This window comes from Muscardinus avellanarius, assembly GCF_963383645.1.
Source record: "Muscardinus avellanarius genome assembly, chromosome: 5".
NCBI classification, from domain to species: domain Eukaryota; kingdom Metazoa; phylum Chordata; class Mammalia; order Rodentia; family Gliridae; genus Muscardinus; species Muscardinus avellanarius.
Window position 1 is genome coordinate 9,426,204 of NC_137790.1, and position 21,670 is coordinate 9,447,873.

Consider the following 21,670-nt stretch of genomic DNA (forward strand, 5'->3'; position numbering starts at 1 on the left):
TAGGCCAATGCTGCTCCTACTATTCTATTTTACTCCTTATGTCATTTTAATTGTACAGTATCGACTTAATATTCTTCCTATAAAGTCATACTATTTAAAATTATTTGAAAAAATAAAATGCACAGAAGCAAAAGAAAGAAAATATATTAACTCTAACCAGAGCAATAAGGCAAGAAAAGGAAATCAGAGGAGTACAAATAGGAAAAGAAGAACTCAAACTTTCACTATTTGCAGATGACATGATACTATATTTAGAAAACCCAACAAACTCAACCAAAAATCTTATAGAACTGATCAACAAATTCAGCAAAGTATCTGGATACAAAATCAATCTCAAAAAATCAGAAGCTTTCCTATTCACCAACCATAAGTCCACTGAAAAAGAAATTCAGAAAATACTTCCACTCAGGATCTCCCACAAAAAAATAAAATATTTAGGAATAAACTTGACCAAGGAGGTAAAAGATCTCTACAAAGAAAATTATAAAACACTGAAAAAAGAAATCTAAGAAGATCTAAGAAGATCTTCCATGTTCATAGATTAGCAGAATAAATATCATTAAAATGGCCATCCTCCCAAAAGTGATCTACAGATTTAATGCAATGCCCATTAAACTACCAAGATCATTCCTCACAGACATAGAAAAATCAGTCCTTAAATTTATCGGACTAACAAAAAGCCCAGAATAGTCAAGGAAGTTCTCAGCAACAAAAACCATGCAGGAGGAATCACAATATCTGACTTTAAACTATACTACAAAGCCATTGTAATAAAAACAGCACAGTACTGGCAAAAAAAACAGGTACTTAAACCAATGGAGCAGAATAGAAGACCCAGAAACAAGTCCACACACTTTCAGCCAATTGATTTTCGACAAAGGGGCCAAAAACATACACTAGAGAAAAGACAGCCTCTTCAACAAATGGTGTTGGCAAAACTGGTTAACCATATGCAGAAAATTGGAAATTATCCCACTTTCTCACTCTGCACAAAAGTCAACTCACGATGGATCAAAGACTTGGAAATTAAACCAGAGACCTTGAAGCTCCTTGAAGAGGGCATAGGTCCAACACTGCAACACAAAGGCACAAATAAACACTTTCTCAACAAGACCCCAAAGGCACAACAAATTAAAAGGTGAATCAATACATAGGATTGCATGAAACTGAAGAGCTTCTGTTCAGCAAAGGAAACTGTCAGGAACTTCAATTGAGAGCCAACAGAATAGGAGAAGATTTTTGCTACCTACACCTCTGTTAGAGGACTAATATCTAGAATATACAGAGAACTCAAGAAACTCAACACTAAGAAAACAAAGCATCCAATAACAAAATGGGCAAGTGAACTAAATAGACACTTCACAAAAGAAGAAATTCAAATGGCCAATAAATGCATGAAAAAGTGCTCAACATCACTGGCAATCAGAGAGATGCAAATCAAAACTACCCTGAGATTTCACCTAACTCCAACTAGAATGGCAATCATTCAAAACACAAACAACAACACATGCTGGCGAAGATATGGAGAAGTGGGAACTCTAAAACATTGTTGGTGGGATTGCAAATTAGTGCAACCACTATGGAAAACAGTATGGAGAGTCCTCAGAAGAATGAGAACAAATCTACCATTTGATCCAGCAATACCACTTCTGGGTATCTACCCAAAAGAAAGTAAACCAAACTACCAAACTAATGCATGCGTATCTATGTTCATAGCTGCACAATTCACCATTGCAAAACTATGGAACCAGCCAAGATGTCCATCAACAGATGAATGGATTACAAATCTGTGGGATATGTACACAATAGAATTTTACTCAGCCATTAAAAAAACCTCAATTACATCATTTTCAGGGAAATGGAGGGAACTGGAGGACATTATGCTAAGTGAGATTAGTCAGTCACAAAAAAATAAGAAAACAGATGCTTTCCCTAATATGTGAGAGTTAGGGAGAAATGGGTCATAGGAGGAACTCTAGATGAAAAAGGAAATCCTATAGAGGAGCAAAAAAGGCAACCTAAAGGAGGAGAAAGGAAGAGGGAAAAAGAAAATCTCTAAAATACACAATGTACTTAAACATATCGAAGTCAACCACTAAGCCAAGCAAGGGAAGGAGGGACAGGGAGGGAATGAGGTGGGAATTGGGTAGGGGTTAAATCAGTGATGTGTACATGTATGTACACACAAGTTTTTTACCCCAATATGATGTATAATTATAATGCCCCAATAAAAAATTAAAAAAAGAAACCAAAAAATATATTAATCTCATTTTTGGGGTGGGATACTGGTTATATCTGAGCTATACCTTTAGCCTTTTTATTTTTTACTTTTTATCTTAAAACAGTCTCACTAACTTGCTGAGGCTGGCCTCAACATTTTGATCCTCCTGTCTCCAAGAATTGGGATTATAGGCATGTGCCACCATGGCCAGCTTATATCAATGTACTTCTAACATGAAAATACAACCAATAAGTAAAGCTATTATATATGTATCCAGGATACATTTTTGATAATAAATACTTTTTTTAGTTCCAAAATACTACCATAACAGTTTTTTATTTTCTGCTTTGTCACAGTTATTTTTTCATGTTATTTAATCTTCCATCAACATCATTTTTGAGATTATATAATATTTTATTGAGTAGATATTTTGGTATTCAAGTTCTTTTCTTGTGGAAAATTTAGAATGAAAGCATTAGATCATTGCAAGTCTTTACTTGATAGCATTATTTATTTCATAAGTCTTTGCAAACTTCCTAAGGTCTGGGAGCAAAAGAAGAAGGATGTGGCATAATGTGGGCCTGAGTTATTTCAGGCAGTGAATTTGAGGTTTGACGGGTCTTGGTCATTTATCAAAATAACACTTCTCTCTAAGCATTTGCTCCAATTCCGAACCAGCCACTGATCATATTTCTTGCTAATTGGAGCTGTCTGAGATGATCATAATATATTGCCCATAATAACCATGTTGGGTCAGCTTGGTAACTCAGTTTGCTCTCTTTTAAGAACAGGGCTGGCCATTAGTAAAGCAACTGGATTATAGGCAGGTCATGGAAAACTTTCGACACTGTAGTTAAGCTAGTCTTCTCAATACATTATTGATGCTCTTCATTAAAGCAGGGAAACAAAGATTTCTCTTGCTATTGTGAGGTTGGATTCGCACCCAGCAAAACTGATAACCATCAGTGAATCGCCAAACAGAGTTGCAAAGGCTCCACAGTGGTCACCAGTGATCTTCATCCTCTTATGATGCTCACATCCTTGTCATATAGAAGAAGCTGGCCTGTGTGACCAATAGAATAGAGGAAGCCAGGATATTTGACTCCAAAGCTTAAATGTAAACTCTGTTCTCCACAAGAGTTAATTTGAGGAACTCCAGTTACACAGGCAGCTCCACACACATGTGGACTCAGCTACATGTGTTTTTTTCTGGGACTAAGTTTAAAAAGATTCAAAACAATTTGAGCTCACTTTGGGTATAGTTTCTACCTCTGTGGTACTATATATTGCTATCTTTTAAAAGCAGTAAGTAGAAGTAAACACGGCTAGCAGAGTGACTGCGAAGATGAAGTAACAACAAAAACAACCCCTGCCGGGTATGGTGGCGCACGCTTGTAATCCCAGCATTCTGGAGACTGAGACAGGAGGATCATGGTTCATGGCCAGCCTCAGCTACTTAGTGAGGCCCTCTGCAACTCAGTGAGACCCTGTTTCAAAATAAAGAATAAAAAATTGGGCTTGGAGTGTGGCTCAGAGTTAGAATGCCCCTGGGTTCCATCCCCAGTACTGCAAACACAACACAACAAAAAAACAAGGAATAAAAAATAGGGCTGGGGGGTGTAGCTTGGAGGTAGAATGCCCCTGGGTTCCATCCCTAGTCCTGCAAAAAAAAAATTAAGAAAAAATCAGTTATTGTTATTGCTTAACGATTGCAGTGTATAACTAATACTAATTTAATTATTTATATTTGATTTAGTTGTATACAGGTTCTACTCTGCATGTAAAGTATATAGAGTGTGTGGCTATCTAGAGATTATCTTGTTGGCCAGGGCTTTAAATCCTGTGGTGAGACAGTGACCAAATCTGTCCAGGCTCTTCATTTCACTGATTTCTCAGCCTCCCACTCGGGACATTTAAACTGGATAATTCTCTCTCTGGGGGGTTGTCCTGTGCCTTGTATGATGTGTAGCCACCACCCTGGCCCCTGTCCATTAAATATCACTAGTACTCTCTTTTCAGTTGTGACCAGCAAACGTGTTTAAACATTGCTAAGTGTCTCCTGAGGGGAACTACTGCATTCATCTCTCCCCATCCCAGCACTTGTGTTTAATGTGATTTATTTATCAATTTAGCCTGTTAGAGATGGTAGAAGAGTGGATGAATCTATTCTCTTGGCAAAAAGACTTAGATACAATGATCCTGCTAACTGAACTTGTCGGTGAAGGCCCAAGACATCAAAGTTATCATTAAAAATCATAGACCCAGAGAATGATCCCTGTCAAAAGGAAAACCTTCTGGTGGTGTCTGAGTTCTGTGTCACATTAGACAACTAGATAAGGATGCAGAACCTATGAGTAGATTTTTCTGGATTTTTTTTTTTTTTTTGGCCTGAGAATTTGGCTTCTCGTTGAATGTAAAAGAAAGACATTCCTTTTGAAATTCATCTCTACGGAATGAAAAGGTTCATGACCTTTAGTGGGCAGGAAGGAGAGGTCAGGAAGGAGGAGTGACTTCTGACAGTCCTTTGGGTTGACCTCTGACGCTGTGGGACCTTTGCAGACACTTTTCTGAGGTTCCAATGGCATGTCCAGGTAACAGACATGACTGGAATTATAGGTTGCAAAAAGAAGTGGACCTTTTCCTGTGCGGGAGTGTCCCAAGCAATGAAGTCCTCTGGGTAGCTTCACTTTCACATGACAGTATTTATTCTGGGCTGGTAGCAGTGTTGGAGTTCTGCTTCTCCGTGTCCCATGGAAGTCCCCAAGGTACATCTTAGTGGACTTCTACTGGCTGTGACAGTGGTTGTGTGCAGCAATTCCCAGCTCTATATTCAGTGACACCTCACTGGTAGCTTGAAATGGGCCATGGTGGGAGTATCACCACCTCAGGAATTGGCAGATACTACACATTAGCTCTCCCCATACCCTGTTATGAGACCTGCTTAGTAAACAATTATTAGCACATCTGCCAGGGGCCCTGGGTCCTGTGGAACAGAATTTTAAAACTATTAGCATGGTGACTTAGCATAGTAGGAAGTAATTGTATTGGTTTGCTAGGACTGCTTATATGAAGGACAGATGGTCCCTGACTTATGGTGGATCAACTTGAGATTTTTTTTTAAACTTTACAATGGTATATAAATGGTACTTATTTGGTAGAAACGGTACTTTAAACTTTGGTCCTTTCCCAGGCTAGTGATATGTGATCTGATAGTCTCTGGTGATGCTAGGCTGTGGCGGTGAGCTTAGTTCCCAGTCAGCCATATGATCTCAAGGGTAAACCACTGATACTCTAGCATGGGTTCCCTTATTTTCTTGCCCACCTCCCTGTTTTCAGAAAACAAAACAAAAAACTCAGTACCCTCCTGCATGCTTCCACTGACCCTTATTTTTATTCAGTTTTCCAGATTGTACCTGAGGCTTCTACAGTCCATCTGCTTGGATGAGTCCAGTGTCCCCCTTCTGGGGGCAGTATCCCCAATTTTGTGAATCTATGTGTCTACAGTGTGCTGTGTTGCTAAGCTAGGGTGTTTGGTGGGCTAGGTGTATTAAATGCATTTTTGATATTTCATCTTACAATGAGTTTTTAGCAGAGTACCAACCCCATTATAAATTGAAGAGCATCTGTACCAAAACCCAAGTTCTTTACACGACAGAAATTTGCTATCACCCAGTTTGGAGGCTGGCAGTCTGAGGTCAAAATGTCGGCAGGGTCCCCCGCAGGTGCTCCAGAAGGCTCCGTTCCAGACCTTTGTCCCAGCACTGGTAGTCCTTTGACTTGCACAACCCCCAGCTTTCCATGGTGTTCTCTCTGTGCATGTGTCTGTGTCCAAATTTCCCAAATTTATGAGGACACTGGTCTTATTGGATTAAGGGCCAAACTAATGACCTCATTTTAATTTGACTCTTTCTGTAAAGATTCTGTGTCTGAATAAGGCTGGATTTGGAGGTACTGGGGGTAGGACTCCAGCACAACTTTTTTTTGGGGGGGACACAATTCAGCTTACAATAATAGCAAGCATGGATTTGGGTTCTGTTTTGTTTCTCATCAACTGTGTGGCCTTACGTTGATGCTTAGCACTAGGTCTAAATCTAAAACACAAGGAGGTGGATTATGTGATCTATGAGATTTTATATTTAAAATTCTATGGCTTTTCAAATGCACTTACTGTTTCTGATCCTCCATTAGTGGGATCTGTCTCTAATTTACTTTTATGCTTTCTTTATGTATAAGGGAAACTGTTTAGAATTACCTGGTGAATAGAAGTGGCTACTTATTAAAAAAAAAGCAACTACTATATGCCAGGGACTCCATTAGAAGCTTTACATATTTAATTTAATCCTCAAAAAAAGTCCTAGGAGATATTAGAATCTCCATTTGAGAGTTGAAGGGTCTAAGATGCAGAAGAGTTATTTAACTTGTTGAGATTTATACCACAAGCAAGTGCACTTCTTGAAAGGCAACTGAAGTAGCGCTGCTCCTTTTCAACCCCTACAGTATCTTTAGTGAAAACAGCTTCTATTCTCAGGTCCAGTCATTGTACAGGGCAGGCTTGGGCTGGACTTGGGAGACCCAGCAAGTACCCAGGTCTACTGAGAGCTACTTCTTTAGTGATGACCGAGGTGGGTGGGTTGGCAGGTTCTTTAGAAGAAGGTCTTTGGTTGCTCCTCAGTGCAGATTTCTGGTGACCCAACACCTCTGCTCCCTCTCACTTTAGTCATAATCCACACATAGCAAAAGCATCCCATTCACTCTTTTTTGAACAGAAGAAGAGGAGAGGCCATACCTGCTGGAGGCCAGACCAGCTGCTTGTATGGCCAGGGGTCATGTATTGTAATTCATGTGCTCCATTACCTAGATCACTCTACCTCTGTTTAACTACATTTACCTTCTTGTGCAAAATACCATTGCCTGCACATGTGGCAATGGAGAATATTTGAGAAGGAGCGCATGTGAAGAAGGAGATGCTGATCAGATAAGCTGGGAGGGGAAGTCCCAGGAAGGACACCCTGTTCCACTGTAAACAGAATCATGGATTCCTGGGAATGCCTGTGTGTTTATTCTGGCCACGGCTCATCATTGGGGCCCCAGTTACATTTGTTACCCTTCCCATGAGTCAGTTTGCCTTCCTCCTTTTGCTAACTAGCAAAAATTGTCTGGGGTGACTGGGGGTAGAACCACCATATGACCCAATTTCACCACTCCTGGGTGTCTTTTCAAAGGAATTGAAGTCAGAATACTATAGTGATACATACACATCCATGCTTATAACATCACAGCCCACAATAGCCCAATCACAGAAACAGCCTAGGTGTCCATCAACAGATGAATGGATTATAAGATTATGAGATGTGTGTACAATGGAATTCTACTCAGCCATAAAAAAATGAAAATCACGTCCTTTGCAGGAAAATGAATGGATCGAGAAAATATTATGCTGAGATCAGCCAGAACAAGAAAGAGTCATATGTTTTCTTTCATATGTGGAAGCTAGGGAGAAGTTGGGATATAAGAGGGACTCTAGACAAAGGAGGAGAAACCCCAGTGGAGTGATGGAGAGGAAGGTAGTCTAGGAGAGGGAGTTGGGTAGGAAGAGGGTGAAGACTTGATAAAGGAAACATGTCCACTGATGCTATTTGCATATGCAAAATGATCAGTGCCAATCTTAATATTCTGTACAGGGAAGGGAAAGGATGGGGTGGGATCCAGGGGGAGGTTCACCACGCTCTGGAGCATGTCCTTATCACTCTGAGCTTCAGAATTATGATGTATGATTGCAATGCACCAATACAAGTATATTTTTAAAAGACATAAAAATAATGGGCTTGGTCAGATATTTAGGTCAAGCATGAGGAGAACTAAAAGTAAGATGTAATCTAGAAAGGTCTGAGGCTCAACTGCGGGGGTCCTTAGCAGAGCAACATGTAAGAACTGGTATTTTCTCATGTCACAGCCCATGTGAAGGTTTGTTATCATCATCATCATCATTATAATTATAATTATCATTTGTAGCAGATGGCTTTGATGTTGATTGACTGATGAAAAGTAGTCCCTCACATGAATGAGAACGGAGTCAACATGGCAGCTGGAGAGGCTGGAGGAGAGAGACGTCTCTACTCCTACTGTTCTGCAACCAGCATCTTGCTTTTATTGAGGGTTATAACCAAAACATTATAAGATATTATTAATCACAGGAAGTAACAAAACAATCATGGTGTGAGTCAGGGAATAACATGAAGGTAGTCACAGATGAATGAGGGAAGGAAAGGGTAAACAAGGAAACTGTCAGGGTCTTGGCTTATTGGTCAGGGCCCCTGATTATTGATCCTGTTTGGTCCTTGGGAACTTGTCTGTGTGCAAGCCTTTCCCACTTGGGTGGGCAGTTTGTGCCACTCCAGGCTGGACTGAGGTGACCTCAAAGCAGATGACTACCAATGCTCTGAACATTTCCCTCTTTTTTGACTTGGAGACCAGGCCAGTAGTATGTGTTGGCCTGGGAGAACTGTTGCTGGTTTTCCAGGCTGTCACAAGATATAATCCGACTTGCATCAAAATTGACAATAACACAACTTTAGATACAGTAATGGTGATGGCCAATTGTTTTTTCTTATTAACCATGCAAAGTCAAATTGGGTAGACACATAGGCGTTGAAATTAAGATCATCATAAATAGCACTAGTAAGGTAAGTCTTAGAGTACTTATGACATAAAATTTAGAGTTCACTTTTATAGTCTGAGATGTGGCACTCCTTAGTCTTCTGTCATACACCATCTGGATGTGACTGGAGCAGGGCGAGTGTCCTCCTCAGGACCAGCTTGCTTGACTTTGCAGATTTTTCATGAGCAGTCTAGTGTTGTCTCTGGGGCTGCTGGGTTCAGGTAGCTGTGATAGACTGGGATAGACAAACTGATTCATGTTTTGTCTAATACCCATTTATACATTTTTAACATTTGGGAAGCACAGATATAGAATTACAGTTACATAGGCGTTAACTTTCACTTTAGAAGTGAAATTTAAATAAGCATAGAAATCAGACAGTAGAAAACACAGGAATTATCTTCATATAACCTCACTGTAAGCCTTTTGAATAATTTTAAAATATAATCATCTTTATCACATATGCAATACTCCTTTCATAAAGCTTTCTCCCACACAAACATTCTTTGACATGCTCAAACCTTCTACAGCTTGCTTTTAGCCTTCTGATATTATTGTATTCCTTCCTTTCCCATTTGGGGCACTCTTAGGATAACTTTACTATACAAGATACTTTCTTAATTTTAAAATATTTTCCTTTTCTTTTATCCTTCCTTACCACAATTTCTCATACATATATACCTTCTTTACATCTCTCTCTCTCTCTCTCTCTCTCTCTCTCTCTCTCTCTCTCTCTCTCTCTCTCTCTCTACATACTAGGGTTTTTTTTTTGCCATAATACCACCCCCCCTTTTTTTTGGTGGTACTGGAGATGGAACCCTTTCTACCTCTGGGATACACTCCCAGACCTATTTTATATTTTTTTATTTAGAAACAGGGTCTCTTAAGCCAGGGAGGCTGACTTCTAACCTGTGCGATCCTCCTGTCTGTGCCTCCCAAGTGCGGGGATTACAAGCATGCGCCACCATGCCTGGCCAAAGTTCCCTTTTTAACTTTACATTTTAAAATAACTTTGTAAATTTTTTAACAAAATAAGAAACAAATCAAAATCACCTATTCAAATTTTATAGTGGCCTGGACTTTAAAGAGTTACAGTTTTTGCGGAGACAGGAGGATCGCGCAGGTTCGAAGCCAGCCACACGTACTGGCTTAAGAGACCCTGTTTCCAAATAAAAAAGTATAAAAATAGGTCTGGGAGTATAGCCCGGAGGTAGAAGGGTTTCCAGGAACCCCAGTACCACTGGAAAAAAAAAGAGTTACAGTTTTTCTTTTCAGATGTTTAATATTATTATTTGTGGTACTGGGGATTGAATTCAGGGGCATTGTACTTCAGAGTTAAATCCTTAGCCCCATTTTATTTTTTATTTTGAAATAAAGTCTCACTAAGTTGTTGAGGGCCTCTTTAAGTTGATGAGGCTGGCTTAGAACCTGCAATCCTCCTGTCTCAGCCTCCCAAGTACTAGGATTTTAGGCATGCACCACCATGTCCAGCTGGATTATTTAATGGGAGAAAAAGCTCTTTGCATGTGCATTGTGAATTCCTGGAAATAGAATGTGTTTGCTTTGCTATCTCAGCGAGTGCAAATGGACTCACTTCTTGCTGGCCCTTTATTCCTCTCTTTGCCCTCTGGCATCCCATGTAGGGTCAAGAATGTGTCTCTGGGGTAACTGGCCTGAATCCATCAGGGTCCAGCTGTTCTCTGGGGATCCCTGCTGGCCTGAGTTATCAGATCAACGCACATGTGATCAATGAGAGATGGGATTGGGGGGCCTTCAGTCCAGTAACTTCCCAGGGCTAATCTAAGCTCTTCTTTCTGCTCACAAGGAGCCTGAGGACCAGCTAGGAAGAACTGGGAAAGGGTTAGAATCCAGGAGTTGGGCTCATGGCTCAGGTCACTTTCTGCAACCTCAGAGGTCCCCAAGTAGCAATGATCTCACTCACCTGGGTGCTGGTTGACCAAATAGTTTTTTTTTTTTTTTTTTGCGGGTCTGGATGGAACCCAGGGGCATTTGACCTCCAAGCTACACCCCCTGCCCATTTAAAAAAATTCTTTATTTTGAAACAGAGTCTCACTGAGTTGCAGAGGGCCTCATTAAGTAGCTGAGGCTGTCTGCGCACCGCGATCCTCCAGTCCAGCCTCCCGAATGCTGGGATTACAAGTGTGCGCCACCACACCCAGCAACCAAATAGATTTTTGAGCTGCCTCTGTGAGACTCTGGTTTTCATAAATATCCCCAGTCAGCACTGTACAATAAAAATATAATGAAGCCATTGGAATTTTACTTTGTGGCCATACGAGAAAGTAAAAAGAAAGAAGGTAAATGTTAATTTCATATTTAATCTAGTAGTATTATCTACATTATCATTTTAACATCTGATCTATCAGGTGAATTTTTCTTTTTCAGTACTATGTCTTTAAATTGGGTGTGTATTTTTCAGCACATTTTAAGTGGTGCTAGCCACATTTCAAGTGTTCAAAGGCCACGATGGCTCATGGCTTAACTAGGCCCAGCACAGATGTCCAGCTGCTCTTTCCCACTTAGTGGAACATTTCCTAAGAAGCCAAGAGCTGCCAACACAGAAAGGAACTCATGGTTGCTAGACTCATTCAAGCATCTGGTGTTGTAAAGTTCAAAACGCAAGAGGCCTGCCACCTGGACCTTGTTGAGCTTTGAGGGCATACCACAGAGTCAGCACATCAGTGGACGGGCTGTGTTTACACTGTAAATACACAGGAAACCATCGTCCATGGACATCCTGAATCCACATGCCACTCACGTACATACTGCCGAGTGTGTGTCTGCACATGGAGACTCTTGTGCAAGTCCTGGAACTCTCTGTGCCAAAGGCATGGGTACCCAGTGAAGTGTTTGAGTGGAATTTTCAACCAGAAGCAGCTGAAAGTATTTCCAATTTAATCTGTAAGTGCAGTTGGGGGATTTTTGCACATGAATCAACTTGTTGGGCTTGACAAGCTCTCTCTGTGCTCTGCCTGTGCCCCAGTCCCTGATGCACAAAGGTGCTCTGTCTGTAAAATTGCAGGGGGTGGGCATGGAAATTCAAGGCAAACTCTTCTGAAATGAGGGGCACCAGAGAACCAAGCATGGAAATGGTACCCTGTCAGTTTCCCCTCTGGTCCAGCAAAAGTGCTCTTCATGGGGTTGAGGACAGAAACCTATTTGAGTTCTAATAAGAATGTGTGTGATGGCACATAGACCTCTATGTGTGTACTAATGCAATCAATTAATTGATGTGAGTAACTCTCTTTGGAAAACAGTAATAAGGATATAAGTTTCTAACATCTCAATCTCAATTTTAAAACATCTGCCTTATATCTCATTTTGGTTAAAAGGAAAGGGAGACAATGAGCCAAGGAGGATTCTGGGTGTCTGCTGCCTGCCTCTGCTTAGAGGGATGCCTTGTGGAGCCCACTTCATTGGCATGTGTTTACGAGGGCACAGGGGTGCTGGACACTGGAAGATGAGGATCTGGAGCCACAATAATAACAAAACATCAAAGTGAAAAACGGCCAGCGCTTAGCAAACGCTGATTATGTCGAAGCCTCTTGCCGGGAATGGACTCATTGCATCCCCACCCTACGAGGAGGGCGCTGATACCGTTCCCATTGTGCTGTGGTGAAAGTGGGGGCACAGGGAGGTTAGCTACTTGGCCCAAGCCACTGGCTGGGATGGGGCAGAGATGGGGTTCAAGCCCAGGTGAGTCTCTAGCTTTTACCTAAAAGGCCAAACCCTGTTATGCTTGGAAGCCACCTTGAATGCAACTGCGCCAACTTTCCACTGAGGTAGAAATCTCTCTGCCTGTCCAGCCAGGTAGTGATCCAGCTGCTGCTCGAAGGTGTTGAGCAGCCTCTTGGTGGTCCTGGCTGGCCACTCACTCTCTACCAAGCGGAGCTTGGTGGTCTGGGCTGCTCTAGCTCAGAGACCCCCGAGTATCATCTTGCTGCTTCAAGGTTAGCCTTTTGGAACTTTATTGTTCAGGAGGCCGTAGCAGAGCCATGCTTCTGTCTGACCTTGTCCCCCAGAGGGGAAAATGCACCAGGATACCTAGAGGAGAAAGACTGTGACCCCCAGTGGCCACAGCCTCCTGGATGGCTCTGCTCCCAGCATGGCTGTCTCCTGGGGCCTCCTGCAGCCCCAGTGAAGGGCAGGGCAGCCAGTGACCCACCTTTGCTCTCCCGCTTCTGATGGTCCAGGTGAGGAAGAGAAGGGATAGGTACAGCGAACAGCCCCTTTTGAGAGTTGACAGTCCACATGTTCTGTAACCCCCTGCCCTTCCCGTGAGCTGCCCACATCCAGTCTGCACAGCTGGAAATGAGGTGCGGTGTGTGGGCATGTGTTGAGAAATAAGGAGCATCCCATTAACCCCCAGAATATTATCCTGACCTCCAGTTGGAATGCACATCTCTGGAATTCTTGACTTTCCCCATTAATGAGCCCATGGCATTAACTACCAAGAACCTGCAGAGAACTGCCAGCTGTTCCCGTGGAACCCTCCATGCACGTGGTGACCACCTACACAGCCTTTGACGATGCTTCCTGGCAGGGTGAGCAACAGGCTGGCAAGGCAGAAGGCCACTGTGCTACCGGGAGGACTGTGCCTGATTAGGATAAGGGGCTTGTCATGAATGCACCACCCCACAGGGAAAAGTCCGTGAGCCAGACCCTGCCTGCTAGGGTGGTAGCCTAGCTTTACCATTAGCTATGTGACCTTGAGCAAGTGGCTTCATCTCTCTGGTTTAGTTTCCTCATTTATGGAATGGAATCCCCCATTTATTCCTCACCACCACACTGCCAGCATAGAAGTAACCATTTTCACTAGGAGGAAAATGGGATACTAGCTGGGCTATTTTTCTTTTTTCTTGGTATGGAAAAAATCATGCATTTTTATGGGGTACCATGTGATGTTTCAATACATGTATACATGTGTAATGTTCAAATTAGGGCAAGTATATAGCCTCAAATCTTTATCACTTTTTTGGGGACCAAACATTGACAGTCCTTCTAGATTAAAAAAAATACAGTATATTTATCTATTGCTCTGTCATACAATAGAATGCCAGAATTTTGTTTCTTCTAACTAACTAACTTAGTACCTGTTGACCAGCTCTTCCCCATCCCTCCCTCCCCCTACTCTTCCCGATTTCTTATAACTACCATTCTACTCTCAACTGATGGAAATTAATTGATAGAAAAGTGATGGAACCAATCATTTTTAGATTCCACAAATGAGTGAGGAGGTCATGTGGTTTTGCCTTTCTATGCTTGGTTTATTTCACTTAGCATAAGGTCCTCTGGTTCTATCTATGTTGTTGCAAATGACAGGATTTTATCTTTTTTTATGACCAAATAGTATTCTGTTGTAAATATACAACACATTTTCTATAATTATTCATCAGCCATGAACACTTAGGTTGTTTCCATTCTTTGGCTACAGTGGGTAGCATTATAATTATCATGCAGATGCTCCTTTGACATAGTGATTTCATTTCTTTTGAATGTATTTTCAGTAGTGGAATTGCTGGATCATATGGTAGTTCTACATTTAGTTTCTTGAGAAACCTCCACACTATCTTCCATAATGGTTGTACAAATTTCCATTCTGACCTTCAACAGCACGTGTTATCTTTTGTCTTTTTGGTAGGAGTCATTCCAACTGGAATGAGATGGTGCCTCACTGTAGTTTTGACTTCCATTTCCTAATGACTTATGATGTTGCACATTTTTTAAATTTATCTATTGGCTATGCATATGTCTTCTTTTAAGAAATTTTTCTTGCCCCTCTTTTGATCAGATTATTATTTTGCTATTGAGTTTTTAGCATTTCTTATATAGTCTGGATATTAGCCCTTTGTCAGATATATAGATTGAAAATATTTTCTCCCATTTTGTAGGCTGTCTCTTCATTCTGTTGATTGTTTCCTTTGCTGTGAGGAGGCTTTTAGTTTGATGGAACCTCATGTGTCAATTTTTGTTCTTATTTTCTGTGCTTTTGGTGTCTTATCCAAAAAGTTCTTATTCATCCCAGTGTCCTGAAGCATTCCCCTATGTTTTCCTCTAATAGTTTCATGGTATCATGCCTCACATTTAAGTGTCTAATCAATTTTGAATTTATTTTTGTATATTATGAGAGATAAAGGTCTAGGTTCGTTCTTCTGCAAGTGAATATTCAATTTTCTCAGTACCATTTATTAAAAGGCGATTTTTCTCCAATGTATGCTTTTAGTACTTGTGTTGAAGTCACTTGGCTACTGGTACATGACTTTACTTTTAGGCTGTCTATTCTTTTCCATTGGTCTATGATTTGGTTTTATGCCAATACCATGCTGTTGTGTTTGCTATAACTTTCTAGTATATTTTCAATTAGATAGTGTGATGCCTCATGCTTTGTTGTTTTTGCTTAAGATTGATTTTATTATTCAGGGTTTTTCATAGTTCCATCAAATTTAAGGACTTCTTTTTCTAGTACTGTGAAGAACATTATTGGTATTTTGATATGGGTTGCATTGAATCTATGGATTGTTTGGGCAGTATAAACATTGTAACAGTATAGATTCTTTCAATCCATGAACATAGAATGTCTTTTTATGTTTTAATGTTCTCTTAAATTTCATCAATGTTGTAATTTTCATTGTGGGGATATTTCATTTCTGTGATTAAATTTATTCTTAGCTTATGTTTTTGTAGAGCTGATATTTTAAAATTCAGGGCAACTTATTGCCCATGACTCATTTGATGTTAAAGGTCACCAATAATGATTGATACAGTGAGTGTTCTTGAAATTTGCAGCTTTTCATATAGTGTAAAGAAAGCACAAGAAAAGTTTCCTGGATGCCTTGAAGCTCCTGTGTCTCTATGTATGGCACCATGTCCTTTCATGCCTCTGTGCCTTGGCCTCTGCTGGTCTTGGAAAGCCTGTCATGCACCTTCTACCTCCAGTCCCATCACAATCATATTCCCTGGCCTTCATTCTATAACATATGTCCATTTCTCTGGGAGAGCCTGGGCCTTCTTCTATTCTGGTTTGTCACTTCTAGCAGTTATGAATTTCTCTTTAACCACACATCTAGGTTAGTTTCTTAGAGCCTTAATGCAAGCAGAGATTATGGTGCTGAGGAAGAATTAAATACACATTTTTGAGTCAGTCTCCCCACCCATCGAGTAAGCCATGTGTTGTTGGTCTTCACCTCCGGAGGTCTGTGTGGAGACTAAGTGCAAGAGCACAGTACAGTCTGGACTTCCTAAATGAGCAGTTTCTTTTGGCATTTGATGCCCCTGCTAAGATGGCAAAATGCAAGAAGAGGTTTAACATATCAAAGAGGACAGAGTAGGTAAAAATCTGGGGAAAACCCAAAGCATATAATAAAATATTGAAAAGAAAAGAAAAGAAAAAGAAACATAGGAAAATATATGTGAGAAATGAAGTTCACATTCTTGGACCACTTCTTTTCTAAAAATTGAAACATCTCCAAAGCGTACAGCCTTAAGGAACTTGGCCCAGGTGTATTTAATTTTCTAGAACAATATACTGATGATTATCATCTGGGAGTGTGAATTCTTAACCCTTAGGCCGACACCTACTGTTTGTTAACCACCCTGAAAGCTTTAGGGTTTCTGCCAAGGCAAGAAAATGTCAGAGGGGTAAAGATTAAAGTTTAGTAAACTTAGAAGAAAAGGGCTCTGTGTTGGCTTGGAGGTGATTCAGGGAGAGGAACAGAGCAATACAGGTGGGGTATTCAGAAGTAGAGTGATTCAGAAGGGGCAGGAACAAGTTGGCTGCGTGACAGCGCCACGTGTATTTCATGGGATTTGGTTTTCGAACATTTTCTCAGTCTCCTGAGCTGGGGTAAGAGAAGCCAGACACATACCCATTGTTTACCTTTATATAAAGCTGGAGTTTAGAATGCTGAAGTTTTACTTCAAATGCAATGTCAGATTATCATACAGATCTTTAAAGTTGAAGTTTTAAAGATAAACAAAGAAACCAACTTTCTCCTCTGGTGCTGGAAAGATCGGAGGGAGCTTCCGTTCCACTGAGAGGCCTCATGAAAGCTTCATTTTAAACATAGGCACACATACGTCTTTGAGTGAGTAATTATCAAAACAGAGTACATGACTAGGGTCCTTTCAGAATCCATGGAACATCTTCCAGAGGGTCTCAGATGGGAAGCAGAGCCAGTCCTTATTCTCAACTGAGCAATTTTATGTCCTGGGCAGGACAGAATGCTTCCTGTCTTCCTTTTGACACACCTTGTGGCTTTTGCAGCACGTCACAACCTCTGTCTGGTCTCACTTCCTTGGTATCTTGAAGCAAGGCTGAGGGCCGTTGCTCCTTGTTAATTGGAAATTTCCAAGAGTTTTTAAGATGGAAAAGGGACTATATGTTTTGTAAGAGTTATAAAATACATGGCTTTTTTTTTTTTTTTTTTTGCGAGTCTGGGGATGGAACCCAGAGGGATTTGATCTCCGAGCTACATGCCCTGCCCAATTTTTTATTCTTTATTTTGAAACAGGGTCTCACTGAGTTGCAGAGGGTCTCACTAAGTAGCTGAGGCTGTCTGAGAACCGCGATCCTCCAGTCTCAGTCTCCCAAATGCTGGGATCATAGGCGTGTGTCACCACACCCGGCTATACATGGATATTTATGAACTCTCCTTATTGATTTTATTTTATTATTTTATTTTTTGGTGGTACTGGGGTTCCTGGAAGCCCTTCTACCTCCGGGCTACACTCTCAGACATATTTTATTTTTATATTTGGAAACAGGGTCTCTTAAGCCAGCTAGGCTGGCTTTGAACCTGCGCGATCCTCCTGTCTCCGCCTCCCAAGTGCGGGGATTACAAGCGTGTGCCACCACGCCTGGCTCCTTGTTGATTTTAAAAGTCTATTCTGGCTTATTCCAATTTCTGTCTGGCATTATCCTGCACATTTACCTGTTGTCCTGACAGCTTTAGAAGGTTTCACAATGATACCTTCCTCCTTTCTGTTCCTCATTCCCAACCCTACTGTCAACCTTCCATTTGAAAGCTGAAATTCTCAGAGTGGTGATATGAGGGGATGTTGCCCAAGGATTTGCATCTTATCTTCCTATAGAATTTTCCAGAGATAGCAAAGGATGCAGAGTCTCTGAGAGGAAGACCGTGAGCACAGACCCTTGACGTGAGTGGGCCTGTAATTGAAGGGAGGCTCTGACAGGAGCTGAGAGCAGACCAGTTCCCAGGGCAGATCATGGTACATGTTCTAGGCCATTCTTAGGGTCTTTTCCTGTACTAGATACCAAGATGGGGTTGGAGGTGGAGCTCTTGAGTCTCCAGAAGATCATTCTGGCATCTGTGGAGAAGAGTAGAACAGGGCCAGAGAAAGTGCTGGAGGACAAGTATCTTCTACAACAAACAGAGGTCTCCTGGGCTTGGAGCAAAGTAGAGACCTGACCATTTTCCAGAGGGTAAATGGGCAAGAGTAGGTGATAGATTAGCTGTGACGTGTGTTAGGAAGATGGAGAAAATGGAACCTTCATTTCTGCCGAGCAAAGCCAGATTCAGGATGAGACACTAAAAGGAGGAATGGGAGCGGGACGCTGGGAAGACAATTGTGAAGTCAGATTGGGACCAGGGTGTCTGGGATACACATGTAGAGTTTATGGCTTGGGAATTCTTAGGTAAGACCTGAGCTGGGGACCCAGAGGTCTGAAGTTACATATAAAAACATTCTCTAGGCAAGCCCATCTGGTTGGTTATATTTAAGTAGGAATATTATTCTAAGTTTACAAGGTAACATAATTATTTCATATGTCCAAGTCCTCGCTTATGAGAAAAGATTATGTGAAGAATTGTGTTCTCCACTCCCATTTCCAGTTATAAGAGTAACAAATAACTTCTTGCCACAAATGGGTCCTTCTCAGCAAGCCTTTTTGTGTGTTGGAGAAATTTCTTCGCCAATGATACAACCTCCCCATTCCATGCTAGAAAAGGTGATAGACGGTAGAGTCATGGGGGAAGCGCTGATTCCTAAATTCAGGATCCATCAAGTCCTGGGATCACTAGACAAAAAGGAATCGCAGCATGTGCCAGTCAGAGACATAAGCAGAAACCTATTTAGGAAAGTAGGAAATTCACATTTGAGGGAGAATGCGGGCCACTCCAAAAGTAAGAGAAGCCCTTTGGGAATGCAGGGCTCTTCTTTTATAGGGGACTCTTATGGGCAAGAGGAGTTACATGAGGATTACTCAAGTCACATAGTCACAAGGTGATTTAGGGTGTCAGTCATCTTCCAGGTCTTCACCAGCACTGTTGTATTAGTAGGTCTCCATTTTGTATAAACATGTTCAAAGATAGCTAACAGGGCTTAAGGAGATTCCTTTTTGTAGTGCCCAAGGAAATTCTTCTTTTGTATGACCTCTTTCCTCTGATAAACACATCCCTCCATAAAGATGGCCCACAGTCCTCAGGGTCACTTGCAAGTTCCTCAGAAGCTTTGGGGGTATAAAAGACCTTGTCTCAGGCTTCCAGATTAAAGCTAAAATTTTCTTGTTCTCTCTTTTGTCTCCTTTCTACCTATTTATTTTATTTTTTCTGGTCTACCTCAGCTGCAAGTATGGTGATAACTCAGATAAGAAACCCATATGTGTTGAATAAGGTGTACCCCTCACGCAGACATCTCAGCATAGAGGCTGGAAGAGCTTGGCTCACCTGCCTATGCTATTAGCCACAGAGACTCCAAAAACCATCACCACAGCAACCCCAAATTTCTAAAAACTGCAGCATTGCTTTTTCAAAAATTTCAGGAATCCCTAAATTAGTTAATATATTGGGAATATTTAATCTTATAATAACTTATGCTCTCAAGGTTGGGTTATCAATGTGGGACACAGTACTATTACTATTAGTGCCATTGCTGGCCATTAGGCTGGGGTTTAACTCAAATCTGTTTGGTCAGTGGTATGATTTCTGCCATTTTCAAAGGAGAATAGTAATGCTTGAACCCAGGAGCATTCTGCTTCTGAGCTACACCTCCAGCCCTTTTAACTTTTGTTTTGAAACAGAGTCTTGCTAAGCTGCTGCGAGTCTCACTAAATGTTACTGAAGCTGACTTCAAACCTGAGATCCTCTTGTCTCAGACTTCCAAGTACTGATACTCCCAAGTGCTCCACCATGCCTGACAATACCTTGACTGCTTAAATCAAACAATCAAGCAGTGATACCCCACCACTTAGAGCTAGAAAGTGGTGAGGGTAAGAATTTGAAACAGTGTGTGCCCAACTCCAAAGTTAGTGAGCTTCAGTGGATATAGGTCTTACTTTTACTTTTGGGGACTTGATTTTCATTTTATTTATTTATTTTTCCTCATAGATAGTTCACTTGATTTTTAGAACTTGGGCCTTTGTCTGGGTTTTGCTTGACTTAAAAAGTCAAGGAATAGCGGGGCATGGTAGCATGTGCCTATCTTTAATCTCAGTACTTGGGAGGATCTCAGGTTTGAGGCTAGCTTCAGCAACTTAGTGAGACTCTCAGCGACCTAGAACAAAAATTAAAAGGGCTGGAGCTATAGCTCAAAGGTAGAATGCTCCTGGTTTTAATCCCCAATACCACACACATACACACACACACACACACACACACACACACACACACATACAAAATACCCCCAACACTAACCACACCACCTACAGTATTGACTCCCCTGAAATACACTAGGTTTAACCCACTACCGCACCCCTCTGCCTTCTTTTTTTTCTGACCTCTATGAAGCACCTAGAAGTTGAAAGGTACCATATAAGCACCTAATATTATTATCTTTATCTGAAACTATAAGAGAAACTGGAGAGAAAGATGAACACACTCTCTCTGACAACTGGACTTTGAAATTGGTTAGAAAGCTTAGCTATGTGCTGGTTCCTAGTCTCAGGGATGAGGGAGGAGAAGGAATCATCCCCTAATATTAGTTTCAGTTGAGAAACAGGGATATTTGAGGAGTGGAATCTGATATTTACCATACATGGTGATCTTTGCCCAGCAGGCTCTGAGAAGAATGCGCTCTTGTTTTCTCCCCTGTCCACACCCACCATTGATAATCAACGCCCCTTGGGTGACTCTGGGAGCTAGTCTCAACCAGCCACACCACTTGATATTTGCAGGGGTGGGCAAAAGAATAGCTTCTCCATTGAAAACTATTAGAGGAATTTATAGGCTGTCAGGGTGTAATTAGCCATGAAAACTATTGGCAGAGGCATGAAGCCAGCATTCCTCTCCCATCCCTTCACCCCGTCTCCTATAACTGGCAAATCTCCCCACATCCTGGCATGCTGGCGCTGTGCTGCTCTTTGAATCCCGACTGCAGCTCCGTTCGTCTGTAGCCTGTGTGTCTTCCCCTCATCTGTGTTTCTCTGAACTCTGCGAATCGCTCCCCCTTCGACTCGCTGTTGCTTGTTTCTCCTTACCTGCCTTCTCTGAGCTTCGGGCTCCTCTGAGCAACGATGCTAGGTGGGCTTTGTGCCATCTCACATTCACTCACATTCACAGACCTAGACCTATATTTTAGTAATTTCTTTCTGTAGTCCTGGGGCTGGAGCCCAAAGGTGCTCACTCTGCCACTGAGCTCTACGCCCAGCCCTTTTTATTATTATTTTTTGTTTGTTTGGAAACAGGGTCTTGCCAAATTCCAGAGGCTGGCCTCTAACTTCTGATCTTGCCTCAGCCTCTCCGGTACTAGGGTAACAGATGTTGTGGCACTGCGCCCAGTTTATGTTCTATTAATTTGATGCTGTAGAAGGTCAA